This window comes from Lagopus leucura, unplaced genomic scaffold (assembly GCF_019238085.1).
Source record: "Lagopus leucura isolate 7727_CA_CO unplaced genomic scaffold, USGS_WTPT01 Super-Scaffold_100026, whole genome shotgun sequence".
NCBI classification, from domain to species: domain Eukaryota; kingdom Metazoa; phylum Chordata; class Aves; order Galliformes; family Phasianidae; genus Lagopus; species Lagopus leucura.
The window spans coordinates 617015-630305 of record NW_024962277.1 but is presented as its reverse complement, the minus strand read 5'-3'; the positions used below and the strand labels follow the sequence as shown (position 1 = coordinate 630305).

Genomic DNA, 13291 nt, shown 5'->3' with positions numbered 1-13291 from the left:
AAAAAGTCAGAGTTGGTCAGATCTAGCCCTGGCATCTTTGAGCAGATTATTACTAAAATAAAGAAGCATTTCCAAGCCCGGTGGTTTCGGATGTTATGATCAATGTTTATTCATTTGTCCTCTCTTTCCATGGAACTGGCAGTGACTGCTATTTCTCTATCCAATACCACTGTTATGTCTGTAGCTCTAATCTAGCTACTTATATGGTCTCCACCATCATAATGTTTGAGAACATCCCAAGAAATTAAAAAAAATAAAAGAATAAAAACTCTAGAACAATAAATAACAGACTCTTCTGTCCTTCCCAGTTCGATTTTAAAAGCCTTGAGTCTTCATGTTTGTATTTGCGTGAGGAAAAGCTGAGCTGAATAAATTGTTTCTACCTTGGGCAGTGAGAATGATGTGGGGGAAGCTGCCATGGGAGAGGCACACGAGTGACCAGGGCTGCTCCAGGAGCCCACAAGGTACTGGATGTGCTTCCCCTCAATTTTCTCCTCCTTAACCCCTGGCTCCATGTTGTTTTACATGATTCCTGGAATTCAGCAAGTCATAAAAGTTCTGAGAGGCAGAGGGTAGATGCGGGTTTTTCTTTTGATGGAGAAAACTATTCTTTCTGCCTGGAGAGAAGTTCCCTGCCCAGCTTGCAGTGGAGGTGTTCCCTCTATCTGCTCTGAATGCATTCGGATCAAGGTCAGGGTTTCTGTATCTCTTCTCTGTGTTTGCTTGGGCATTGTTGTCTACTATTCCTGTGGACCCTGAAGTCATTGGAGCTGAAACTTATCCTCAAATTCAGCTTCGGGTTTAGATAGTTTTCCCTCTAGAAGACTGACTAGCTAGTAGTGGGTTGCTGGGAGCCCAGCCTTATCTCCTCACCCATTGCCCAGTTTTGGTGCTCTGGACTTGCAGGCAGGGCAAGGAGAGGCTGCTGAACCTTCAGTCTGTTGACTCTGGGCCTCATTTGTGGGGAAGAAAACAAACCCTTTTGCACAAAGTGGGCTAGGTAGGTGGGGAAGATTTAAGGGCAAAACTTCCTACCTGAATAGAAACAAGCTAAAATTCTTGCCACGTTCTTTAAATCCAAGAGCAGCAAATGGATGAATTACCAATGTATAAAAATACAAGTAAACACATGCCAACATTAATTGGAGGAACGTGTCCTTCCCTGTGACCTTAGCCTATGTGACCATACTTCTGCTGTAAGGGACGTGAGCGCTTGCTTTCTCCCCCATAAGCAGCAGACAGAAACCTCATTTCCAGCTGCACGATTAAACTGCACGTGAGGAAATGATTGAGTACATTCTTGACACACCTTTTTTTTTTAGACCTGGATCAATGAAAAGAAGTATCATGATGTCTCATATTTGGGCTGGAAACTAAGCAATCTGCGTACTTGCAGGAACGAGATACAGTCGTCTCTGAAGCTTTTGTTGGCAGGAGGACAGGCAGCTGTCAGCGCTTCAGTCTAGAAGTAGATGCACCTCATTAGGACAGTTGGATATCATCAGATTAGCTGGGCTTGGAGATAGGGTGAGACAGGAAAACACATGACAAGAACTGGCACCTCAAACCCTCTCCCTTCAGAAATACTACCTCAAAACCAAGGAATGTTGTAGTCGATTGTAGCCAATATCAATAGAATATCTCCTAATTTAAGGGCAGACTTGCCAAATATTTCAGCATGGGTTTCAGTGCCCCTGGTACACATAAAAGTTATGGCACCAGTTCTGGATTAGTTACTGGGACTCTGGTAATGATGTTCCTGGCATAGCACTCCTTGCAAACACGTACTTTGGAGGAGTTCCCATACATTTTTTTATTGTCCACCAGAGCTGTGGTGGTAAACTGTATGAAATCAACCCAGAAAACTGGAAAGAATCAAAATTAAATGGGGGGATGGGAACCAAGCAAAGATGGCAAAGCCTTTCTGGTGCAGACTTAAAACAAAGCCAGGAATCAAATGGCTGTGGCTTGACAGAGTCATGAAGGAGGGACTTTTAGGCTTTCTTTCAGTGCCCTTAGAGGACTGCCTGAAATGCTCAGTTCAGTTCTGAAAATGCTTGCTGACTAGAAACAACTCACAGGTGAATGTCAACAAAAGCAACAACAACAAGAAATAGCTGAGGGGCAGCAGGGACTAGTTTTGAAGAAAGATTAAATAGGTTTGGCTCCGTGACAGACAAAGGTGGCCAAGGTCCTCCACGTGTGTTTGAAGTAAACAGCAGGAGGCAGATAAAGTGTTTGTCAACATGCATGGCCACGGTTTGTTTTTGTGTTCAAAACCTCTTTGTTCTCAGCACACTTCTCCTTTCAGAGCTTGCACCTCAGTTTCACAACCCAAGCAGCAGGGAGACCATGTGTTTCTTTGGCGCTTTTCATCCCACAATCCCCAAAGCTTCACAGAGGTGAATCGAAGGAGGCTTGGATAAAGCAAACAAAAAAAAAAAAGATTAATTTATTCCTCCCAAAATGCAGTCAGCTGTGGTGTAAAGTCAAAGAGGACCTGGATTCTCTCTTTATGTTACCGCAGAGTTGCAAAGGATGTGGTATCCACGCTTCGCCCATTTCTGGGGACACTGAGCAAAGGTGCGGTGAGAATGCACTGCAGCAGGCAGTGCTGAGGCTAGAAATTTCATCCGAGGAGATGGAGGAGTAAAAGAGGCAGAGCTGCAGTTTCTTTCCTTCAAGGATATTTAGTTTGATCAACTTGTCTCTGCCTTTGTTCTTGACCATTATGAGGATGTGCAGGCAGAGCTGGCTGTTATTTCTGTGCTGAGCAGCGCCTCTGCTTACTCAGTACTGATTGAAGGTTGCTAGAGCAACATTAAAACCACTTCCTATAGAGATATGTGCTCTGTGGGCCTACACAGCTAGCAGAAGTTGTGAAATTTCTTGGAGGAAATACAACGCAGAGAACTAAGTGGTGTGGAAACCTTAAATGGGGATGTAACCGCAGCCACTTCTTAGTCAATGCTAAGGGAAAATAGGAGTGTGATGCCCTTGTATTTGAAAATCGCTTTATTTTTAAGACAACTTTTATTCTGTTTGTCATCAGTGCTGAAAGAGGAAGCTGATAAAGAGAAGAAACAGTTTTCCAACAATTAAATGCTTTATTAATGGCTACTACTTTATCTGGACGGATACTGTCAGATGAATCCTGAGAGCTTTGCAATACAGAAGATCTGCACTACTTAAAAAATAATTCCTGGGGTAAAGCTAAAATAGGGTGTGAAAACTAGCATTCATTAGTATTCAGACAATTCTCAGTGCTCAGCATACCTTCCATAGGTAACAAATGAGGAACTTATATCTGGGCTATTTACTAATAAAATCCCCAGCCATTTCTGTAGAATTTGCTTTACTACCCGATTATATTCATGTGATCCTGGGAAGGAGAGTTCAAGATACCCTTATTCTGGATGTTCTTTTCCTATACACTTCCTTCTGAGATCTGTGAATCAGAGGTTGCTTGAGCAGTGTTCCTCCTGAAAAACATTTGCAGTGCTTTTGATGCAGACTTTTTGCTTCATTGCCTACTCCACATCCTTGGCTGTAAAAACAATTTCTTCTGGTTTCCCCTCATACTCTAAGAATAATTCAGGACATAGGATATGCCAAGAGAATTGTGAAAGCCTGAACCAGGATTTTGTGGCCACGATTCTGCAAGTAGAGGCAATGACATTACTCCTGAAGTATTGCAGCTGCTAGAAAGTGTCAGCAAACAGAGAGAAAGAGAAAACAGCAGAGCTTCAGAGAGTCACCCATGATGAAAGATTAAAAGTCTTCTGGCTTTTGAACCAGAAGAGAAGTGGGGTTTTTGGCATCATCGTGAAAACTAAGGACAGTGTGAACTATAAAATACAGAAACATGTGAAAGATCTCATTCACTTCATAGTCATTCACTTCATAGATCTCTAGCAGAGTCAAAGGAAGTAGTTACAACACATTTATCCCCAGATCTAGATGAAATATGGCCCAAAAGATGTGTTGTGTAGCTGGGATACAGAGGGGTCAGAGTCCCTTACAGTGACTTAAACCAGTTCCTGGCACCAGAGCTCCCTTGGTACCCCTGTGTAATGCACCAAGAGGGAGGCAGCTGTCTTTGACCCCGCAACAGCTGAATGAAGGTGCTGGACTAATGGCATGACACTGGTGACAAGAAATAGCCCTCTGACCATAAAAAAGGCAATTTCAGCAGTGTAACCTATGAGGCTGGGAAGCAGTACCATGCCATGCCCCACTGCTGACAGGTGGGCTGCCTCTAAAACTATATTGTGCAAAATACTAGAGAGTGTGCAATTTGTAAGAGCCTGCTGCAGGTAGCAAGGCAGCTGACCTGTCAGATGATGGGGACCTGCAAAGAGCTCCATTGGTCTTATGCTTCTTTTCCATCTCTGATTTCTGCCCTGCTGATGTTTGAGCTCATTACTGTCCAGTCGCGTGGTTTGTTTTATAACCAAAGGGGACAGCTGAGTTCCTTCTACAGCAACACTGTTTTTTTTTTTGTGATGCCAATGCCATGACCTTTATTCATGAAAAACAAATGAGAATGGGGAAACCAGGGTGGAGCTCCATCAGAAATGTGATGTAAACAGCTGCAAAGATGTGGCTGTGCACCTCCAAAGACATTTCCCACCAGGTATGAATCTGAGCAACATGGACTGCAAACACAGCAGAGATCCTATCTGATATTTTGTTAAGCTAATTGCCTATATCTAAAAGCAAGGACTAATAAAATTGCCAAACTGAATTCTTGGTCTAATTAGACAACAATAGCTTCCAAAGGACTTAATGGAAACAAACGCCCATTCCAGGTACATGCTGACATTTCAGCAACCTCTTTCTACTGTTCAGGAAAGTATCAGGGTCCCTTCAGGAGAAGAGCTCCTTTTTGTTGTGAGAACACATTCTCCCCAGTACCCTTGAAATCTCATCCTGAAGCAAGTTTAAAATAATTCACGCTTTCTCTCTTACAAAAATATTTCCATATTTGAAGCAAACAGCTGTGATGCTGGTGGAAAGCGGCAGAAATGGGACCTGGAACAGGCTGCTGGTGCCCGGTGGGCAGGAGCTCACGCGTTGCTTCCCTGTGCCATGGGAGCAGCAAGTGGGTGCCTGGCAGGGAGAACGCGCCTGGTACACGTGTGGTCCCAGTGAGCGTGTAGCTGCCAGACGGAGAGGATCCCGGTGTGATCTGGGTGGGTGGATCCCTGTGAGGCAAGCATCCCTGTTATCAGCACTGTGTGCTGTGCTTGATGTCACAGCCGCAGAGCCAAGTGGGGCAAAGGGGCTGCGGGCACCCCATAGAACTGAGACAAGGTAACTGAGGGTCCTGCGTTCGTTTTGTGACTGGTGTCATGTTAACACAGCTCTGTGATTACATGCTACGCTGTATGGACAGGAATTTTACATGAACTGTTAGCGCAATGAATTGCATCTAAGGGCGAGATTTAGGTTGGATATAAGGAAGAAGGTCCTTGCAAAAAGAGTGGTGAGGCACTGGCACAGGCTGCCCAGAGAGGGGTGGGTGCCCTGTCCATGGAGACAGCCAAGGTCAGGCTGGATGGGCTCTGAGCACCTGATGGAGTTGTGGGTGTCCCTGTTCATTGCAGGGAGGTTGGACCAGATGGTCTGTAAGGGTCCTTTCTGACTCAAATGATTCTATGATTCTATAGCTTAGTGGACATGGTGGTGATGGGTTGATGGTTGGACTACATGATCTTAGTGGTCTTTTCCAACTTTAATAATTCTATGATGCTGAGGTGGATGGATTTCTGCCTGGCTTTGCTCCCATGGATGTATGGCTCCTGGTGGGTTTTGCCCCACGCAGGCAGCCCCTTCTCTAACAGGCTCCATAACAAAAGCTAGAAAAAGATCGGAGCACACATCCTGCTCACTCCAGCTTCTCGTCTCCTTAAATGGGTCGGTCTTTCAGTAGGTGGGGAGGAAACATCTCATAAAAACACCGTTGTCAAGGCTGCTTCTAAACAACAGGGCAGATATGCACGCCATTAGCATACAGGGACATGCAAGAAACTCCCTCAAATTCTGCCCTTGCTGACAACACCACGGTGAGTCACGTTGGCGTGGGGCCAGGCCAGGAGCAAGCTGCTGGGAAGCACCCGGGCAAACTTTCCACAGCCAACGCCTGCCCAGGTCAAGAGCCAGCGTCAGGTATCCATGCAGGGATGCCGTGCTGAGTGCTGCTGACTTTATTTTGGGCAGTGGAGATTCTGGCTGAAAGATCACTTGAGAGCGTGCCAAAGGCCCAGAAAAGGTAACTGCTTAGGAAGGCTCAAGGTCACCCAAGCTGCCCGCCTCTCCACAGTGACATCGCTGCCCTCCGGAGCAGCACTGCCGCAGCCGTGGAAGCCCAAGCATCCTTCATGGGGCACGTGGGGATGGCTCCAAGTGTCTGCGCCCAAGGGCAGTGGGCAGGGACGTGCCAGGAGCTGTGTGACATTCCGCAGAAGGGCAGCACAGTGCTCTGCAGGTTAACCACGAAGCTCCCTGCGCCGGCTCCCCTGCCCCAGCCACCAGACGCAAGCAGTTTGTTTTGCATTTGGACTGGTAGGCTGGAAAACCAAAGTGCTGTGTTTTTAAGTTTATATTACATGCTTGCGTTCCAGTTCTGTTAATTAAAATCATGTAGCTGAATGAGCAGTTGCTTGATAGCTCGCAGGGTTTATTTTAAATTTTCTCTCTATTTTTTCTGGATGCTCGAGCATTTGATGCTCTTCCTCTCTCTGCTTGCAGAGCATTAATTCACCTAAGTAGAAACTCTATCTGTCTGAACCAGTAAAAGCGTGCATTTGGGAGCGGTTTTGTTTCTTATGGTATTTTCTGTTACTGCTTGCCTACAGCTGCCAATGTAATTTGTCAGAATAAACTAGGTACTTCAAAATCAGTTTTTATACACTCTTCCTAAGTGTTCCACCATCATTTGAGAGGGGAGGGAGCAGGGGGACCCCCCAGCAAATAGAAAGGAATATGAGCATGAGGAATATACTTGAGTGATCACACTTCTTTCTCTTTGTGGGTGTGATCCATCACCTTGTCTGGATCAGTGGGAGCATAGGTAGGCTCACCACCGTGCAACTCAGCACTGCCTTCCCCTGCAGTGCCCACTGTCACCTGGCACGTGGTCAGGGCAGCTCAGCATGGTGACCAGCTGCAGATGGAATGGAAAGGGATCTGCACAGCAGCCTTAGACCCTGCTGACTTTTTATTGCTGTCAGTGCATCTGCCACAAGTTCTTCCCTATCTCCTAGCCTACGTCCTCCCATGACTTCTCATCTTTTGCATGGCCTTTGCAATGCCCCATAACCGCCCCAGCTTTGCAAGAACTGTTCTGCTTGCAAGGCTAAGGAAATCTCTGTGCAGGCAGAATATCAAGCCGGAGTACAGCAGGTGTTCAAAATTGTAGATCAGCTGTGTCATTGCAGCCCTGTTCTGCTACAGGGCAAACAGCATCAGCTCCAAGCACACCTTGTGCCACTGGTGTAGTGCAGGTGCAGGACTCACCCCACCAGGGGAATGCTGCTTAAACTGCCCAGACTTACAGTGTTGCTCTCAGGACTGCAAACTCAGAGTGTGGACATGCAAAAGGCTGTGCCAACACAAGCATGACTTACTTGGTCTGCACACAGAGCTCCTTGCAGCTCAGCTCTGCACCTACATGCTTCTGTCACGCAGGAGTGAGCATCACCTTAACCCAGCAGAGCCCTTCTATGCAAATCTCTGCCTGCTCTGCATTGTGCAAAGTACTGATTCCAGAATTAGATCCAACAAGATGACATTTTTCTGCAGCAAGCACATTCAGACTTAGCCTTTTCAGGCCTTGTATCTCGGTTATTAATAGTATTGTTTGCCTTCTTTTGGAAAATTGAATTCATATGATAAAGAGGAACTTTATATATTAAATTCTGATGCACAACTTCTGGTATGAGTGCTCTTGCAAAATACAGAAGTGGAAAATGTAGGGTATGTGGTGGGAAGTTGTTTTCTTTTTTGTTTGTTCATTTGCTGCTGTTGTTGTCTTTTATTTTTGCAAATTTCATATGACAAAGCCAGGAAAGAACAATGGCAACATTTAACAAATCTGTTACCTGTTGATCTTGTCCCATCCAATCAGGTGGCAAATTCAGGCAGGCATTGCAAGGTTTGATAAGAGCTTTTACGTAGCAATTATTTCAAGCAATAAAGAAATGATTAAAAGATGTAAGTAGTACATCTGGCAGTATACACATAGCTCTAGGTAAGCTTAATTAAAATACAAGAACTTTCTGGGAAGCGCAGTCATTGGATTTCCTTCTGCAGCAGTAAGTGAAACAAAGAGCACAGATGTGGATTTTTGCAGAGGACAAATGCTGCAGAGTATTTCTCAGGGACCCCTGGAAAAGAACAGTCAAACAGAAGCAACACATCCTTGTTGCACTTCTTTGCTGTGTCTCTGTTAAGAGTTACCCCAGCATTTAGCATGTGGGACGCAGCTGAACAAAAACAGGTTTCTTGAATTTTTGGTGACTGAAATCCACACACGTACCGGTTATTTTAATTTAAGGAAAAAGGATTTTGTTTCTTTATCCTGTTACATAACTCTGGATCTATTCTCCCTTGAATACACAAGTGTGTTTATCATTAATCTTAAAGGGAAACAGTCACCCTTCAAAACCTTTGCTGAATTTATATGTTTTTTTAATGTTGGATCCCAAACGACCGGCTGTGAATTAAAGATGAAAACACATTGTTTATTTTCTAAATCAGATTACCTTAACCTCATGTTCTGCACGGCTCTTTTACTGCTTTTCCCCAATAGCAACAGCGAAGGAAAGAAAAAGATCATTCTTTTGGACATGACTTCCAAAATGCAAAACATACAGCTCCTGCAGCACCCAGCAGAGCTGAGTCCCTGTTATTGCTTTTAGCTCACTTTTATGAAGCCGGCTGCCTTTCAGCTTGGATACATTCTTTAATAATACCTATAGCTTTCATTCTATGCCACATTCCACTCAAGGGTTTTAAATTGCTCAGGAGCTCTTGAAAATCCTATGGGCACAGGGAGCTTTTTTATTTCCAAATAGCTGTCAGTTAACCTGAGACACCAGTGTGACCACTGGCGCCCAGTTTGGTCCCTCTGGGTTTGCCCCTCGCTTTAGGAATCAGCTCCTGTAAAGGAGGAGGCATTTCTAGACCTGCCTGGTGTTTTGGAAAGGCTTCAGCCTTTCAGATTTGCAAAGTGCCTCAAATTAACAGGTAATTACCTCGATGTCTGGAAACGACCAGAAGAAGCAATCCTGTAATGGGCAAGCAGTTTCAAACATAAGCAAAATAGGCCACCAGTAGTATTAAATCACATTCTTAATAGAATGTAAAGCCATTGAGGCTGCTTTTTAAGAATTCCCGTGGCTTTTGGTTTCCTGGTGTGCATTGGTTCCATCCTTGGCAGATTCACATGATGGGGTGTACCAAAATCACAGGTCGTGCTTTGACTTCTGTTTGATATTTTATGTACGTATGATTTAAGGAGATAAACTAAGAAAAACTAACTGCCCAGGCTATATATAATTTCATCTAAAACAAATACAAACTAAAACTGCAACAACTGAGTGGGTTGTGTGGATTAGTGAAATATCCCAGTACATAATAGCAACAGCAACAATTCTATTCCCTGGTTCAGTAATGCTTCAAATCTGCACTGTGGAGTCACTGCATGATGCTTAAATCTCCCACCAAATCTGCTACCCTTTTTTCAAGCTCATGGTTCTTTGCCACAGAGGAACCCTGAAGGCTGCTCTTGTATAGGGGTATTTATACAGGAAATCTGTGTTTGGAGACTTGTTAATGCAGTGGGTTTAATCAGAGCATCTTTTTATCATTCTTACCTCCGTCCTTCTTTACAGATAGTGAGTGCTCTTAGAGTTCTGCCTGGAATAAATTCTTGCTTTTATAATTATTTTATTCTTAATCTTTATATGTAAAATCTTTCCAATCCTTGCAAAACCTGTCTCTTGTTCATGCCTTGGTCCTGAGTTACATTCCCCTGGGCAGGCACAGGATGAGAAGAAACAAGTTTTTTTTCCTTAAAAAGGAAATCCACTTCAATTTTAAAGGTTTGCTGATGAGCATATCTTAGGTCCTGGTGTGATACCCCCCCTCCATGATAGAAACATGATCTACCTGTGCCATATGCTTGCGTTACTACGCATCCATGTGCGAAATGAGGCAGCCCCATCACTGCCCCGTGAGACCATGGTGCAGACACAGCGAATCTCTCCTAACTTCTGTGCCATCTCAGTAGATTTCCACACGCCGGAGCCAAGCTGGGGATTTGGCCCAGTGTCTTTTTTAAAACCTGTGACCCAGACGTGGAGATTAAAGACGAGTTCTGTTATTGGATTAAACAGATACAAGAGGTGCTCACAACATCAGCACCTAACACCTTAAAACTCCAGACAGGAGATCTGCGTGCAAATGGGGAATACATTCTGTGGGAAGGAGGCAGAACACAAAGAGCACTGCTAAGCTGTGCCTTGGACAGGTGTGAAAAAACCAGCCACGCTGGGTGACGTGCAAAGCACAGCAGCGTTGTATCCTGGCTTTCCATAGCATCATACCACTGGATATGCTGTAGGCCTGGTGTACAAGTCATTCAGACTGTATTTTACCTGTAACCAAAGCGGTTTGGGCTGAATTTATTTCAGTTTGGAGGAACATTTTCATGGTGTGCTGTTGAAGGGGAGATGCTTGGCTCTGCTATTCATGGCACCATCGCGTATTGAAATGAACGGAACTGAGGAACAGAAATAGCAGTAGATTAAAGCCAGACCATCAGTAAAAGGACAGTAATTTAAGGCACTGTTTACATGCTTAATATGATGCACATGCTTACGCTTTGCAATTTGGGCTCTGACTTGTGATGTCGGTTACATAAGAGCTGGAGGAGGCATTAGTGGTGCCATTCCCCAAGCACTCTCCAAGCTCCATCACAGAAGTTGTGCTGTCTCGTATTGAAACAGCAGGCAGCGATGCACATATTTATGACACCGAAGTACTAATTAATATCATTGTTCCCCTCAGTTCCAGGTACTGTTTACACACTACTGATTTCAAAACAGCTTGGGCTGTTTTTTTTCCTTCCCCCCCGAGCAATTTTTTCCCCAAACACAGCGAGCAGCCATGTGCTGCGTGTGGCTGATTTATTTATTTTTTTTCTAAAGAACGAGGAACAACAGAACAAGAGAGAGCCAGAGACAGAAAATACAGGCTTTGATTCCTCTAGAGAACTTGAGCAAAATGTTCCGCTGCTGTCAGTGGTACAGCTGTGCTGGCAGGAGCTGCGGTACAGATGAGGCTCCAGCCACTACTCGCATTTTGCTGCCGCTTCCTCATTGGCATCGAGGCATCCTCGCTGCAGTGAGCAGGTGGGAAATGCTCTGCCTCGTTCCCCAGCACGGCCGTGGCTGCCAGGGTTTGCGGTCCCCCGTGGAGTCTCACAGGGATGCGCGCGGATGCTGAGCTGCAGTGCAAGAAACCTGATTCATAAGGTGTAGGTGGCAGCATGCACTACATCGTGTAATTAGTTTAAACCAGTCTGTCAGAGCAGATAGCTTTTCAATTAGCTGAGTCTATCTTACACCTGTATCTATCTTTCAGTTTGAGGTCTATTCATTTTTCCCACCAGCTCGGTGCTGGGAAATCAGGGAGTGCTCCGAGTTGTGATGCTGTGGCTGTGGCACGCTGCACCTGGTGTCCTGCCTGCAACCAGTGCATCTCCCCAAGCTTCTGCACGAACCAGCTTTTCCTAGAGATGTCCCTAAGGCCGATGTGATGGAATTTGGTTCCCTCACTATCCGGGCGGTAGGTGAGGGGCTCCATAGGTGTCACTCACCGAGCACCATCCCGGTGGTGTGGGAAGTTCGGGTCAGTGTCTGGGACAGCCTGACGGCAGTGCTGGCGGGAATGTTTGTTCCTTCTGGCTCAATCCCTGCTGCTCGCAGCGTACGAAGTTAGCACAGAGGGATCTCTTTATCTGCTGCTCTGCAGCGTGAACGGTATTTTACAGTGCAGTGCATCTCAGTTCTTTGCAGGGGCTGTATGAAAATGCTTAGTGAGCCTACATGCTGCCGTACCCTTTATTCACAGAACGACAGCAGATGAGGGTAGAAGAGCAGAGAGACATCTCTGAGCCACATCCCCGTCAGACTCCATGAGGAAAGCAACACAGGCTTTCGGAGAAACGAGAGCCAATGCGGGACAAACGGACAAACCGTTGCTCCGCTCCTTTCTCCTGCGGCCGCCCCACCGCACTTCGTAGCGCGGCCGAAGCCGGGCGGGGAGGAGGCAGAGAGCGGTGCTGCCGGGTCCGTGCCGCTCCCCAGGCACCTGCCGGCCGCGTTCTCCCCAGCAGGAAAGGGTCGCCCGGAACATATAATGCCCCCCAGCCAACCCGGAGCGACACCGACCGCGGAGTCCGAGCGCCCGTCGTCCTCCCGGGTAGCGCGGCCGGATGCTTTGTCTGAGAGAAGAGCTCTCTTTGTGCGGGGATGGAAAAATAGCAACAGACGAGAAACGAAACCCTCGCGTGGAGCCCTCGGGCAGCGGGAGAGGCTGCGGCCGCGAGCACGCGGGGCGGCGCGGGGGGGAACCGGCCCCGGCCCCGGGCGGCCGCAGCCGCTGCCCCGCACCCGCCCGCCCCTCCCCGCCGCCCCGCGGCCGCCTGCCAGCCCGAGCTCCGCCGCCGTGTCTGCGGCATGGCCCCTCCTCCCCCACACCCCTTCCTTTAGGCTCCCCCCTCCCCAGCAAAGAAGAGGCCGTGCCGGTGTTTTTCCACTCAGCAGGATGGGTGATGCTCAAAGCTCCCTCATTAGACAACAGACACGAGAGGTCAGGAAGAAAGCGCTTATAAATTACCGTTTCCTCCCGCTCGGCGCTGTTAGTCGCGCCGCACCGCTCCGCCGAACGCTCCGCACGGCCGCAGGGGCGCAACGGCGCGCAGGCACCGCGGGCAGCAGCGGACGCAGGTAGCGGCACCTCCCGGGAGGGCGGGCGGTGGGGCCGGAGCGGAGCTGCGAACAAAGGGCGGCCGAGCCGAGCCGTGCTGCGCCGTGCATCTCCGAGCGGAGCGGAGCCGAACCGGGCCGGCAGCGCCCTGCCTTTGTCCGCGCTCCCTGCGCGTTCCCTTCCCCCTCCGTGTATTTATTTGCTCTTTCTTCGTCTCTTAACCTCCCCCCCCCCCCTCTCCCCAGCTGTCTCGTTACCCGGGTGGTTTTATTTCTTCCCCAGCGGTTATTTT

General features: G+C 47.2%; 1 protein-coding gene and 1 long non-coding RNA gene across 13 annotated transcripts in view; one reads left to right on the top strand and one right to left on the bottom strand.

Moving 5' to 3' along the window:
* SLC6A6 (solute carrier family 6 member 6) overlaps positions 1 to 13291 on the top strand; it is a 114244-nt gene that overhangs the window by 48435 nt on the left and 52518 nt on the right. The window contains exon 1 of one of the 12 annotated variants that reach the window (XM_042880178.1): positions 12850 to 12882. The exons of 7 other annotated variants lie outside the window; for them this stretch is intronic. The gene's annotated coding sequence lies outside the window, so the exon portion shown is untranslated. Of the gene's footprint in view, positions 1 to 12849; positions 12883 to 12954; positions 13020 to 13291 lie in introns of those variants that run through there. 4 more of the 12 variants (XM_042880180.1, XM_042880173.1, XM_042880181.1 and 1 more) reach the window with 4 other exon arrangements.
* On the bottom strand, positions 11179 to 12988 carry LOC122184868. The gene is made up of 2 exons (XR_006180665.1): positions 12910 to 12988; positions 11179 to 12089 (listed from the first exon to the last, which is right to left on the bottom strand). It is a non-coding gene; the product is annotated as an uncharacterized LOC122184868 (long non-coding RNA).